The sequence below is a fragment of the Mauremys mutica genome, chromosome 10, assembly GCF_020497125.1.
Source record: "Mauremys mutica isolate MM-2020 ecotype Southern chromosome 10, ASM2049712v1, whole genome shotgun sequence".
NCBI lineage: Eukaryota > Metazoa > Chordata > Testudines > Geoemydidae > Mauremys > Mauremys mutica.
Genome location: NC_059081.1, coordinates 89,347,724 through 89,363,023, shown reverse-complemented (window position 1 = coordinate 89,363,023; position 15,300 = coordinate 89,347,724). Strand labels below are relative to the sequence as shown.

General features: G+C 50.4%; 1 pseudogene; it reads right to left on the bottom strand.

Moving 5' to 3' along the window:
* Positions 1-6,242: 6,242 nt before the first annotated feature.
* Positions 6,243-15,300, bottom strand: part of LOC123378321 — a 28,275-nt pseudogene continuing 19,217 nt past the window's right edge.

Below are 15,300 nucleotides of genomic sequence, written 5' to 3'. Positions count from 1 at the left end.
TCCCCATCTCTGGCTTTTGCTCTCAATCTAACATGATTTGTGCCAGAAAATTGCTGGGGGAAAGAAATACAAATTCCCATGTTAATTATCTTCCTAGAACATGGGCTCTTTTATACAAACCAAAAAAATAATAAAAAAAATTGAGAAACCGAGCCCGGCACGTGTCTGCTGTTACTTGAAACGTATCAGACTTGTCTCAACTCTCCTGGGCCGTAGGATCTTTAGAACCGAGTGGCATCACTTTCCCCTGAGATTGCGTCTCTCTTCCTGAACAATTTCTCTTCCACACAATAAAGTCTTTTGACGTGATCACCGGGCAGAGGAGCCAGCGTTTTAGTCTGGATTCTGAATCCATCTGAAAGCAGGTGGAATATAACTGGCCCTACTCCCCTGACCCATGTGTCATGCCAGCAGGAGTAATACGCTGGCGAATCAAGATGGCCATTTCAGCAGGCCCCACACAGCTTGCTCTGCACAGTCCAGATGGCAGCCATCTTGCCATGCAATGCCCCTCTTGCCATGCAATGCCATGCAATGCCATGCAATGCAGCCATCTTGCCAGCAATGCCCCTCTGCTATGTACATCGGCCAAACTGGACAGTCTCTAAGGAAAAGGATAAATGGACACAAATCAGACATTAGGAATGGCAATATACAAAAACCTGTAGGAGAACACTTCAACCTCCCTGGCCACACAATAGCAGACCTTAAGGTGGCCATCCTGCAGCAAAAAAACTTTAGAACCAGACTTCAAAGAGAAACTGCTGAGCTCCAGTTCATCTGCAAATTTGACACCATCAGCTCAGGACTAAACAAAGACTGTGAATGGCTTGCCAATTACAGAACCAGTTTCTCCTCCCTTGGTTTTCACACCTCAACTGCTAGAACAGGGCCTCATCCTCCCTGATTGATCTAACCTCGTTATCTCTAGCTTGCTTCTTGCTTGCTTATATATACACACCTGCCCCTGGAAATTTCCACTGCTTGCATCCAAAGAAGTGGGTATTCACCCACGAAAGCTCATGCTGCAAAAACATCTGTTAGTCTATAAGGTGCCACAGGATTCTTTGCTGCTTCTACAGAACCAGACTAACACGGCTACCCCTCTGATACTTGACATCTTGCCATTGCGCATCTGTGGAGTTCCACCCACCTCCTAGGACAAGAAACTCTTACTGCTCTGCTGAGGCCTGAGCTGGCGTCTCTAATTCCCAGCTCTGTTTGTCACTCACTGCGGGCCACCCATGCTGCTCTGCATGAGATTTGCCTATTAGTCAGGTCAGACCAGATGATCTAATGGTCCCTTCTGGCTTAAAAGTCTAGAAGATGCTGACTTAGGGTGACCAGACAGCAAGTGTGAACAGTCGGGATGGAGATGGGGGTAATAGGAGCCTGTATAAGAAAAAGCCCCAAATATCGGGACTGTCCCTATAAAATCGGGACATCTGGTCACCCTCTGCTGAATCCACGTAGGCCTGACTTCCCCCTTCCTCCAAACTGCCATGTCCAATGTCCCTGCTCTCCTTTTAAACAATGCGCGTCTGCTGCCCCGCACTGAGCTGGCTGGGCTGAGCTCCCCGCTGCTATCCTGCCGTCCACGGCCCACCGGCAGCCAGCCCGGAGTGCCAGGCTGCGCTACGGTACTTGAGAAACACTGCGGAGTAGCCAGATCCGCTGCGGGTGAAACTCGGCCTAGCGCCATTGGCTTGAGTGGGGCTGCAAGCGCCTCTGGAAAAGGGGGATACGAGTCTCGCACCACGTTTGGCAGTGGGAGCAATACGCAGCCGCTGGCACAGAATCAGAAATGAGGGTTGCCGGGTGTCCGGTTTCTGACCAGAAAGTCCAGCTGAAAAGGGAACCTGGCGTGTTCGGTCAGACGTAGTGACCGGACACTAACAGCCTGGTTACTGCGGGCGGGGGGGTAGTGGCAGCCTGTTGCCCAGCCCTGAAGTGGCGGCTCCCGCGGCAGCAGGCACCAGCTTGGGCGGCAGGCAGCCCCTTTGCAGAGCCTGGCTTGCGGGGCTGTGGCAGGAGACAGCGTGCGGGACCCCTGGCGAGTGGGGGAAGGGGCTCTCAGCAGGCACAGAACGTTCCCCGGGCGGGAAGGAACACGAGCTGCTCCCCCAGCCGGCCGGCGCTTCCCCCGGCTGCGCTCTCAGGCGGCTCCGGGGCAGAGAGGGCTGGAGCGGGCGAGGAAGGGGGCTGCTGGGCCCGCAGCACAGGAGGAGGCAGGAGGCTGCTCTGGCCTCTGGGGGGAGTAACTTGGGTGCTGAGAGCTGCCCACAGGCCTCTGCTTCTCCTGACCATGGAGAGCCCCACCGTGCAGCCTGCGGGGAAACAGAAGCCCAGGGAGAAAGCCCAGCCCTGAGCTCCTGCAGCATGAACAGCCGCTGCCGGGGAAAGCAGCAACTACCCCATAATTAGGGGCCCCGATTCCCCTTTCTCCCCCCAGGGTAACTCAGGAGTCGCTGCACTGACGGGGGAGGGGGAAATTCTCCGCCTCCAAAAGTGACACAAGCCTTGCGCACAGTGAGGCTGCTGGTCAGGAAGCAAATGGAACGACCGCCCAGGGGCTGAGAAGGCTTCTGGAGTGTGTCAGCGCTGGGGTGAATGTGTCCCACGCTCAATCAGAGAGGAAAAGGGTTAATGTTCTGCAAAGGGAGCCAGGCCCCAGAGGCCCCGCTCAGCCTGCCAATTAGAGGCAGCCAGCTTCCAGCTGGGCGTAGCAGGGCAGGTATTTAAGCAGGAAGAGGCAGCAGCCTAGGAGTTCGTAAGAGGAAAGCCTCTTAGACAAACCCCTGGATTCTCTGAGTGACCCAGAGAACAGCCAGTGATCTGCTCCTGCTGGAGGGTGGCCTGTCTCCTGAGGACCCTTTCAGATAAGCCTCTCCCTTCCCTTTTGGTTTTGAGCTGCCTGGGATGTGGGTGATGGATTCTGCCTGACAGGTCTATGCTGGAGGCAGGGCTGATTCACTTCCCAGAGCCAGAGCAGTGCATAGACAAACTATAGACCCAGGCCTAAGGCTTCAGCTCCTGGGGTCCCACTTCTGACCATCCTGGCTGCAGGGCAGTGGATGGAAAATGTGAACTGAGACTAACCAATGTGGCGATATCTGCCTGGGGTCTGGCCCGCCCTTGAAAGGCTTTGCCCCCATGGATTATTCCAGACTCTCCCCACCGCCGCAGGGGAAACAAGCTGTCCCAGTAAACGTGCAGTTCTGCTGTGTATTGGCACTCCAGGCTTGGTGCAGGCACAGGTGTGTTACACAGGGGTCACCCCCCTCCCCCGATCCAGCCATGCTGGCAGAAGGCTGTAGTGTAGACCTGGCTTGAGCCAGCAGATGACCAGAAACAACCACCCTGAGAGGTGTGAACTGCCCCATGCCTCTAAATGTGTCTTTACAACAAAACCCACTGCAAGGGGGGCTAATATGCCACCCAAGCAGGAGGGGAAGAGAGAAGCATGCTTAGCCCACCATCAAAACAGATCTACCCTGGCTCCTTGGGAAAATACACTACGGGGATGGGGGCGCCTGACATGCCTGTGTGACACATCCAGGACCAAGCCTGCACACTGCTAGGAGCTGTCCTGGCCTCAACACAGGTGAAGGGAGGTTCCTCTTTCTCCATGTGGTGCTAAGTGCACTTGTCTGTAATACTTGAGTTGATGTCTGATGCTAATAGCAAGGTGGCTCCCCTTGCTGTATCTCAACAGAAGCCAGTGACGGCCTCTGAATTCCCTATACCCTGCCATAGGGAAGCAAGCTGGGAAGTTTTCCGTACTGTCTGTCTAGAGGAGAAGCTCATATACAATTGACACCTTTGCAAAGCAATGAAGCTCAAAACCAGCTGCAAGATGCAGCACCTCGGTGTGGAAGTGTGGCCATTTGTCAGTAACTAATTGTGGTGCACCCACCACAGTGCAAGCAAAGTTGCTAGGTTCAGCCCCAGCTGAGTCAATGTGGCATACTTCAGCCATGGAACTCTGTAACGGTTCCCCCGGGCTGAGTCTGTCTGGGGTGGGATGATGTGTATAAGCAACAGCAGGAGTTTAGCGGTGAGATCATGTGACGTGCTGTAAGCACATGTGTACAGGAGGATGACTTCACCCTCCTGAAATAGCAGAGACTGGCTGGTGGCTGCTACAGCTGCAGTGAAATGAGCCTCTGCACTTCCCAAATGTGGTGTCATTGAACCAATTCACTGAGTCTTGAGCACTGGTTATAGCAAATGCCCTGTAGACGCTCAGCTGTGACCCCTTCCAGGGGTGTTTTCTCGCTGCATGTGCAGTGCTCCTATCGACAGTACATCTCACCCTGGCTTTATCTTGCAACGTTGGCTGCAGTGTAAATACTGTAGCTCAGGTAGTAAAATGGCTTCAGTTAGTCCGTTTTCACAAGCTCATGATCCTGTGCCTTTTCAGATCAAGCTTTCCATGCTTGGTCTCCGCTGGAACTTAGGTAAAAAATCAGTAAACCTGAGCAAAGTCCCTTCAGCTGTTTTGTGCTCCTCGGATGTAAGAGTATACACCTCCCCCACCACCACCTTCCACTGCCACACTAAAACTACTGCCTCTCTTCAGAGGGACAATTCCCAAGTATCAGAGGGGGAGCCGTGTTAGTCTGGATCTGTAAAAGCGGCAAAGAGTCCTATGGCACCTTATAGACTAAGGCCTGGTCTACACTAAGAATGGGGGTCGAACTAGGGTACGCAAATTCAGCTACGTGAATAGCGTAGCTGAATTCGAACTACCCTAGTTCGAACTACGTACCCGTCCAGACGCCGCGGAACCGAACTCCGCGGCTCCAAGGTCGACTCTGCTAACTCCAGCTGCCGAGGTGGAGTACCGGAGTTCGAACTAGCGCTTCCGGAGTTCGAACTATCGCGTCTAGATCAGACGCGATAGTTCGAACTCCGGAAAGTCGAACTCACCGCGTCGACCCGCGCGGTAAGTGTAGACTAGCCCTAAGAGACGTATTGGAGCATGAGCTTTGTGGGTGAATACACACGCATCCGACGAAGTGGGTATTCACCGAGGAAAGCTCATGCTCCAATATGTCGGTTAGTCTATAAGGAGCCACAGGACTCTTAGCTGAATTCACAAGTAGATGATCTTTGAATCTTGACATGCCCTTAGCATTGAGGCATCGGTGATCAGTTCACAACTAAGTGTGCTGAAATTAACAAGGTTAGATATGTTAGTAAACTGGTTACCTGACAAGCGCAAGACAAAATTTGATTTTTTTGCCTAGTCTGCAACAGAAAAAGTTTGCTGGGCTTGGGTAGCATCCTGGCAAACCCTTTTTGTGTAGATGCAGCACCACTGTGCCAGCTGGAGTTTCTAGTGTGGACGTGGCCTAAGTGAGAAGGTCTGATTCTCTTATTTACACCAATGTAAGTTAACGCCATTCACTTTAGTGTTGCAAGTGTGTAAGTTTGAGGAGAATCAGGCCCTGGTTTATTTCTTTAAATCTGTACTATTGAAGTGTTGCCAATCCCAGGTACTCAAATGAGAAATCAGACCCCATCTCCTCCCAGAAATTCATGAGACTTTTAAACAATGTTCAGAGTCTCTTTATTTACTATCTGGTTGCTGGACCTTCAGGGTGTGCTTGTTTCATGTTCTCAGTTTTTTCCACAACCAGGAGGGCCAGAAAATGTTAGTTTTGGATTTGTTGTTTGTTTAAAGATTCCCAAGTGATCATTTGACTCCAGCAGCTGAAGCTTTAACAAATGCCCCAAAAATCACAAGACTCATGACAAAATCATGAGTACTTAAGGCAATATTAAACTTGAGCTGCATGTTCTGGCTATTCCATGTCTTGCATTTAATGATTGGGTGACCTTAATGTTAACAGCCTCTGTAAAAGTTTTATAGAATTTGCAAAGGTGAAGGGGGGCGCGGAGGAGAGAGAGACTACTCCTCCTTTTTGCTGTTTTTATTTGTGAAGCTACTTTGCACTGTATTCTTGTATAATGATAACACTGAGCAAACACAAGCGAGAGGAGACTTGCAGCGCTTTTCAGGTTCCTTGCATTCGGCAATATCTCCTCTCGAACAATTCTTCAATCGAACACTGACAATAATGAAAAATAAGAGCAATAATCACGGTCTGACTCACCAGCTGCCCCCTAGAACCATGCTGCCTGCACACAATACATAGGGCCAGCCTCCCTTACCCCCTTCCCCCCCGCCATAAAACCACACTTGATGGTAACCTTAGGTCAGTCTGCCATTTCCTTTAGTTCATGCAACACTTCTTAGTCTGATTGCTTGGCTCTCGCAGGTCCACGCGTGACTTCCTCCAGGGCTGAGGCTGAGGGGCTGGTTCCTTCTGTTGTTCCTATTTCAATAACTCGGGAGCTGTGAAGAAACTCAGAATAAGAAATTCTCGGTCCTTCTCTGCTGAGCTATTGTAACATTTTGTGCTACATACTCGGACTCTCCTTTGACTTTGTTAGGGCAACTTTCCATCCGCTAATGGAGCAGCTAGGGGTTCCCCTGCTGTGTCCCCCTCCCATCAGCAGTGGGCTGGGGGGTGGCCCAATCCCCAACCAGCAGAATGGTTCCTGGTGGTGAAACTTAGAGCAGCCCCAGGGCTCTTTCAATTTATGCCAAGGACTGACCCACAACAAGCAAGAGAGAGAGGAAAAGGAACCTTAGGAGCCACTTTCTCCATCCCTCATGTGCTATTTGGCTAGGCCTGGGGATCTGTCCCTCTAAATTTATTAAGATTTAAAATATCTAAATATGAGCAACAGGGGATGGATCACTTGACGATTACCTGTTCTGTTCATTCCCTCTGGGACACCTGGCAGTGGCCACTGTCAGAAGACTGGATACTGGACTAGATGGACCTTTGGTCTGACCCAGTATGTTCTTATTTATAATGTTGATTTAAGTTAAGTTTACGTTTTAACTTTATTAACTTCCTATTTTTTTACCTTGAGACCCATATGTTTCTTGGCCTAGGACTCCTGCACTTACTATTTAACAAACTTCCATCCACAATTTTCCTCATGCTCCTTTGTTCTTTCTGGAAAATGGTCCCTCCCTCAGGACTCTCCCATACACCTCTTCATTCCCCACCCTAGAACATCTACAGATTCCACCGCTCCTGCATCATGGACATCCCCCTAAAAACACCTCAGGACAGCAAATGTTGTATTGCACCAAGTTGTCTGCAGGAAATCCCATTATCAAATAGAATGGTGATGATGATGTGCAAATCACATCTCTATAAGCTTTAGTGACATTCTTTTAAAAAGGAAGTAGAAGTAGGAGACCCTAACTTGAAACTGGCATAAGATGGGTGCTAGGTGTCTCCTGAATTGTCACTCTCAAACTGCTAGCATTCTTAAGGACCAAGAATATCTATGGGGTAGTAAATGCTTATTATTGGTTCATGATATACTGTAGGTGGAATCTGTTGCTGCCTTTGTGTCCTATTATTCTAGAACTTTCTCCAAGCGGTTTCATTAATAGGAACAAACATGAGAAGACTCTAGTGCTGTCTCACGGACTGCCAAGGTAATGGCAGCGGTTTGCCATTTGTGCACTAGTGCAGGGTCAAGGGGGAGGCATACCCCACGTTTGAATCCCCATATGGCAATACAGGGTCAGCTGGCTAGCGTCTGTGGGGTAAGCTACATATCGGAGGCCCAGGAGGTGAAGTGGGATGGGTGGGACAGAGCCCCAGGGTTCCAGGCCTGCATGTGGGGAAGAAACGTCTTGCCAGAAGTGTCTGCAAACTGCTGGTTCTGGTTAGCCTCCCATGAACCCATCGTTGGGGGCTTGTCGGCGTTCGTGTGAAGGGAGGACTGACCACTCGGGATTGTCTCTGGGCATAACTGGTTCTTGGGAGGGGGCTGGATGTGTCTGTCCTCTGAAGAAAGAAGAAACCTCAAAGACTCTCTGGGCCAGTCCAGTGGAGCAAGGCTGACTCAGTCTAGCTGAGCCTCTGGCTCTGTTGCCTAGCACCGTGGTTCTCAACCAGGGATATGCAGAGCTCTTCCAGGGGGTACATCAGCTCATCTAGATATTTGCCTAGGTTTCCAACAGGCCACATTAAAGAGCAGTAGCTAAGTCAGTACAAACTCAAATTTTATACAGACAATGACTTGTTTATGCTGCTCTGTGCACTATACACTGAAATGTAAGTACAATATTTATATTCTAATTAATGATGGTAAAAGAGAAAGTAAGCAGTTTTTAGTAGTCGTGTGCTGCGACACAGCTGTAGATTTGATTTTGCAAGCAAGTAGTTTTTAAGCGAGGTGAAACTTGGGGTACGCAAGACAAATCCGGCTCCTGAAAGGGGGACAGTAATCTGGAAAGGTTGAGAGCCACTGTCCTAGCCGGTTCGAGGGCTTTATTCTACCCCCTAAGGAAGAAGGATGCAGGGATCTTGTTTTGCAGCCTGGGTGAGGCCTCTGATCTCTGGCCTGGGGGATGAAGGCAACATGGCTTGGTTTGTCTGGGGATCATAACTGGGGCCAAGGGGAATGGGTCTCGGAGAGAAGAGATCCTCTGGGAGTAACAGTGAGGAATCTGGGCAGTGGGGAGAAATTCCCACTTCCCCATTGCTAGGGCCAGTGACTGGTGTTCCAAAGGGGGGGTGAACCTCCTCCCCATTCAGCGCTCAGCAGGTTCCACCCTCACCCCGGCGGCAAAGGCAGAACTACTCCAGAAGTTTGCTTGTCTCAGAAGTTGGGGGGGGGCAGCAGGGGGGCAACCTGTCTGTGTTTGCAATGGGGAAGCCACTGCTCTGGGTCTGTCTCGCTCGCTCTTGGCAGCTGTGAGGCTTGACAGGCCAGAGTGTACCCATCACCTCTTGTCTAGGCCTAGAGGCAAGGCACTGCTGCAGTCACAGTAAAGACTTTCCAGTTCCTGGACCTCTTCAGGTCAAGTGACTCAACCCTAATTGCCCCTGAGCAACTGGGAGGAGACAAGCGGTGCAGTGCTATCGCTCACAAGGCAGAGAGCTGGCACAGACCTCTCCAGTGCTGTTACCTGTCCAGCGGCTTCTCACTTGGAACTGACCTATGGCCACAAACACCTCGGTCACTTGGTGGTTGGATTTTGCCGACGTTTCCATGTAGGTTAAGCTTTCACTCTTTGCAAACTCCTCCGCCTCCTAGTTGGGTGGGGAAGGTACAAAAACAGGGTTATTTCAAAGTAGACGTAGGTGTGTTCTGCACGGTAATCACATCCAGCTTGGGAAATGTCCTGGAAAGTGGTGGAAATAAGGGCTCCATTTGCAAGGTATTGGCTCTTGTCCTTAGGCCTGGCAGGGAGGCACAGCTCCTCGCTGTATGATTAGACACCGCAGGCGTGACAGGGCCCTGCCCAGTGTGGACACGGCTGCCGGGTGCCAACCTGGAGAAGCGAGCTCGGAATGGACACAAACACTAGTGTAGCAGGGCAAGTTGCGGTTCTCCTGACTAGTGGCTGAGAAGTAGGAAGAGGAGCATGCAGAAATCTCCAGCTATTTGCATGGTGGCTCTGGGACAAATCTCCAAGCCGGATGCTGCAAACTGCCTTAGGGCCTCGTACCCCTGAACTTAGCACCAGCACTCGCACTGTCAGACTAATGATGTACAAGGAGCCTTAAGGCTCAGAACTCATCTGCATGGTGCATTAGTCTGCACTGGAGTGGGACACATTCCAGTGTGTTGTGCACTAACAGGCCTGTGCGTGCTGCAGTGACGCACACTAGGGAACTCTCCGTGCGTGCCAGCAGGTCCTTATGGGCCAGTTAGTGCACAACACACAAGTGCACCCTAGACCTTGCACCCCCACTCGTGCAGACAAGCTCTTAGTTTACACTGACTTTAGTTCCCCACCTTTCTGAAGAGCAGCGTGTCCGGTGATAGAGCCACCGTTGGATTCCAGCAGATTCTGCTGCGAAGCCTAAAGCTTCCTATTTCCCCAGCTCACGCTCCTTCTGTTCCAGGCACACGGCTGCAGCCGAACTGTTTAGGCAACGCTTGTTTTCTGTCGTGCACAGCTCAAGGCATTGCAGCCGCTCTCTGACTGGACCCTGTTCAAACTCCCTGGCTCACCGGGTTTGGATGCACTAGCCTTGCAGACGGCTTGGTTTGGATATTCAGAGCGAGATCTTGTCCAAAGTGTGTGTGGGGGTGTGTGAGGAGAAAGGAGTTAACACATTAATACCACCGGGTCAAAGCAGGGGCACAACTGCAACCATAGATGCACTAACAGGCTCTCCTGGGCTGAGATTTAAAGCCCACAAGTCAGGAAGTTGGCAGATAAGGCTACTGCGCGCAGCATCCCTGTCCCCTGCTCACCCTACTCCTCTCTCCACTAGAGCTGGTCAGGGATTCTTTGCCGACGTGTTTCTATTGGAAAATGCTGGTGTGGCAAAGCAGAAACGCCAAACACGCACGTTTCCACAACTTTCCTCAAGAACGTTCTTCAAGCCCAGGCTGGCGTTGGGGTGAGAACCCATTTCTCCCCCTCCCCCCAGCCCAGACTAGCCACAGCTCTGTGCGTAGCGCGATCCCGTGGGGTGTGGGAGGCCCAGGTTTGAATCCCTGCTCTGCCTGGTGCCTCTATTTCTCACACAATGGAAGTCTTGTTTTCCAGCCAGTCCTAACCCCCACCAGAGCCCTGGAGAAGAGGCATCACAACAACCTTTGTCTGCATGATCAAATGGTGCTAGGCAAGGGCACGTGCTATTGATCACGTGTCAAGCTGACAGACAGCCTGCGGCTATAGCTGTATTTCACCCTTCTATGTCTTCAAAGCAGCTAACTCAGGTGACTGGCACCCAAGTTGGCCTAGCCTGGCTGGCAGCAGCCAGATGGCAACTCCCTCCCAAATTGTGTCCCCACTGGTGCTGCGCACTCCCGTTCGTGTTGCTCTGGCTTCTGGAGGCACAGCCCGTGGTTCTGTCTGCTGCAGTACGCTGAACCACTCTAATTCCTTCCCAGGGGATTGTGGGAGAACTCCATGCACTCTCCTTCTGGGCGCACCAGGGGAATTGTGGGAAGACACTGGAGGCCTATCAGCACTGGAATCGTTTATTCTGCACCCTCACTGCAATGTGGGTGGGTTTGTGTGTGGATGGGTGGGGGGTTAACAGCACTGAAGACCTACCCATGTTTGACACAGAGGCCCACTAGTGGTTTGTTACTCTGTGTCAGCGACTCTTGTCGGGCAAGACACACTCACCAGTGTGGTGAGTGATACTTATTTAAAAGGTGATGTGGATATGTCATTTGAAATTTAACACCACATTGCACCGTCACTGTGAAATGTTTGGAACAACTCTGTAGCTGAAATCACAGATATTCATTCCCAGGGCTGGCCTTACCATGAGGCAAACTGAGGTGGCTGCCTCAGGTGCCAGACTGTGGGCGGGCACCACTAGGACCCAGAGTGTAGAAAATGTGTCTGGTGCCGGTGCATATGTATTCTCCCTGCTCTAGATGCACAGAGCTGGTGGAGGGCTGTGCTGGAGGAAGGAGGGCACAAGAGACATAACAGGAGGCAGGAGAAAAGGTGAGCGAGAATAACAGAAAACAGCAGGAGCTGCAGGGAGAGAGAGGAGGAGGCGCCTCTTATGTACCTCTCCAGCACCCCCAGGAGCCTGGACTGATTCACACCAGCTTCTTAGGGAGCTTCCTGTTTCCTGCTGCTTCCCTGAACCCACTTGAGGAGAACAGACAGACACCTGACATAATAGGAGCCAATTAGGCCCTTAAGATGCTGATATCTTCCCTCACTCAGGCCCTGCTACCAGCCTGCTTATTTGTCCCCTTCCATTGAGAGCCACTCTAGCTGGCACAGAACAGCAGTCATGAGTGAAAGAAGAAAATGCCCCTCTGGGGCAGCATTCAGAAAAAGAAAGAAAGCAAAGGAAGCTTTTCTATCTAAGCAGGAAGGAGCTCTCCTGAGATACATAGACACAAATGTTCACCGTGAGCCTTCCGGCCCCAGTGAGGATGTGAGTGGTGAGGAGATGCCTGATCTCCCAGTTAGTCAGAGTGCAGGTGACCTGGCAGCTACTGCAGCATCCATATCTCCCATCTCAAATGGATGTAACCAAGCACATTCCTGAAGAAAAGCGTAGATCAGAGAAGAGTGTGGTGGAGGCACAAGAAACAGCTGCTGCTGAGTTTAGTTCCTTAAGTCTAGATGATCCAGGATTGTGGACCCACTTGAGCAGTAGCCTGAGGGACTTCCTTGTACTGCCTGGGCCACAGCAAGTGAAACTTCATGTTCCCCAAAGACAATGAAAATAGAAGTTTCCATCCAACATATTACTGGTGTGAAATCCCCAATGGTGACAAAGTGGAGAGGCCACGGCTTATGTACTCAGAAACCCAGAATGCTGCATACTGTTTTTGTTGCAAACTCTTCCAGTCTAATGTTCCAGCCACATTGTATTCTACAGGAACAAAGGACTGAAGAAATCTGGCATGCCATGAGAAGGCAGCAAATCACCAGAGAGCATTGCATAGGTGGAAAGAGCTTGAGATGAGACTAAGGTTAAAGGCCACCCTAGATGATCAGCATCAAGAGAAGATTGCATCAGAGTCTCTGTACTGGCAAAATGTTCTGAAAATGCTTCCTACCCAAAACCTAGCACTTCAGATCAGCTGTCTGGGCCAAACAATGGAAACTTCCTTAAAACTGTGGCGCTGATGGCTGAGTTTGATGCTGTACTCCAGGAGCATCTAAGAAGAGTCACCACTCAAGAAATGTACATACACCAATACCTTGGAAAAACCATTCAAAATGAGATCTTATAGTTACTGGTAACAAAAATCAAACAGAAGATTGTGGCAGATTTGAAGTCAGCAAGATATTACTAAAAAGAACAGGAGGACTTGTGGCACCTTGGAGACTAACAAATTGATTTGAGCGTAAGCTTTCGTGGGCTACAGCCCACTTCATCGGATGCCTGCAGTGGAAAATACAAGAGGAAGCGATATATACACAGAGAACCTGAAACAATGGGTGTTACCATACACACTCTAATGAGAGTGATCAGTTAAGGTGAGCCTTTACCAGCAGGAGAGGGGAAAAAGAATTTGTAGTGGTACTCAAAATGGTCCATTTGCAGCAGTTGACTTCTGGGCTGCACACCTAACATCAGCCATATGCAATAAATGACTTTTCTAGAATGTATTGACATTGATGATACTACAGGAGCTGGTATGACAAATGTGCTTCTTAAAAAGCTGGAAGATACAGGAATTGCGATAGCTGACATGAGAGGTCAGGGCTACGATCATGGTGCCAACGTGAGAGGAAAGAACAGAGGAGTGCAGACACGGATCCGAGAGTTAAACCCTCGAGCTTCTTTTGTCCCATGCAGTTCTCATTCATTGAACTTGGTGGTCAGTGATGCAGCATCAGCTTCTAGTGAGGCTGCTGAATTTTTTTAATATAATTCAAAGCATCTATATATTTTTCTCTGCATCGACTCGTCGATGGCAAGTTTTGAAGCAACATCTGGGAACATTCTGTCTGACATGGAAACCTACCGATGCACACTGTGAACCCTCTGAACAAACCCACCAAAGTTCAGAAAAGTCTCTAAGATCCAAGAAAGTTAGTAGCTGAAACAGATGGCAAAATGGGATTTATGACCTCTAACATCGCTGGCAGCCAGTGGGGCCTTGCTATATTGCTCACTGCTGGGAGAATGGCGTTCACGTAAACATTTACTTATAAACTGTTCAGTGTGAAAGCCTGAAGTGCAGCACTTGGGGAACATGCTGCCGTGGTGTTTTTGAAAGAGAGAATCTGCCAAATGCTGAGATTTTACTGCAGTGCACTTACCTCAAAGGTGAATTCCCGCTGAGCAGCAAGATCTATCTTATTGCCGACTAAAACAATCACGAGCTCATCGGGAAGAAATTCCTTCTCTAATTCCCTCAACCATGGCTTTGCTCTCGCAAAAGTTGCCTGGAAAGGTGAGAGAGAGAGACACACACACACACCGACATTAAACCAACAGATACTCAGCAGCTGTCACATGGCCCAAAGGAGACTGGCAGGTGAGGGGTAAAAATGGTAGAAACAAATGGGTTATGGGCTTGACAGATAGTGATGCTGGGAGCACTACTCAGCATGGAACCAGCTCTAAATATACTTGCTTCCCCAAAGCCAAGGATGACTTCTCCTCCATCAGACATGACCCAACCACCATGGATCCCCAGTGGGTCGTAGACCAGCCTGCAGGTGATGGGCTGAGGCGATTGGGCTCTCTTGTGATGGGGCAGGATTCTTAGAAGCTTGGTCTACCTCTTCAATAAAGCTCTGTTACTGTGAGATGTTACTCATCAGCAGCCGATGGTCTCCTCCTTCTGTAACTACCATGGCAGTAATACCGGCATATGGCCCTCGGTGTTGCGGTTCCTGTGTGTTGCGTATTACCAGTAAAAGGGAAAAGACATGCATAACGGAGTGGGAGAACATGCGACATGTCCCCCTGGAACAGTCCATCAGAAACAGACATTAGTGTAACTCATTTTATCTCTCTCTAAGGCCTGGTCTACACTAGGACTTTAAATCGAATTTAGCAGCATTAATTCGAATTAACCGCTCAACCGTCCACACCAGGAAGCCGTTTAATTCGACCTAGAGGGCTCTTTAGTTCGAATTCGGTACTCCACCCTGACGAGGGGAGTAGCGCTAAACTCGACATGGCTATCTCAAATTAGGCTATGTGTGGATGCAAATCGAACTTAGTAGCTCCGGGAGCTATCCCACAGTGCACCACTCTGTTGACGCTCTGGACAGCAGTCCAAGCTTGGATTCTCTGACCAGCCACACAGGAAACGACCCGGGAAAATTTGAATTCCTTTTCCTGTCTGGGCACTTTGAATCTGATGTCCTGGTTGGACATCGGGGCGAGCTCAGCAGCACCTTCAACGATGCAGAGCTCTCCAGCAGAGGAGTCCATGCAATCCCAGAATAGAAAGAGGTCCCCAGCATGGACAGACCAGGAAGTCCTGGATCTGATCGCTGTGTGGGGCGAGGAGTCTGTGCTTTCGGAGCTGCGCTCCAACAAACGGAATGCCTAGACCTACGAGAAGGTCTCCAAAGCCATGGCACTCAGAGGATACAGCCGGGATACAACGCAGTGCCACGTGAAAATCAAGGACCTGAGACAAGGCTACCAAAAAGTCAGAGCGGCAAACGGAGGCTCCGGAGCCCAGCCCCAGACATGCCGCTTCTACGAGGCACTGCATGCCATTCTAGGTGGGTCTGCCACCACTGCCCCACCAGTGACCGTGGACTCTGAGGATGGGATAGTGTCG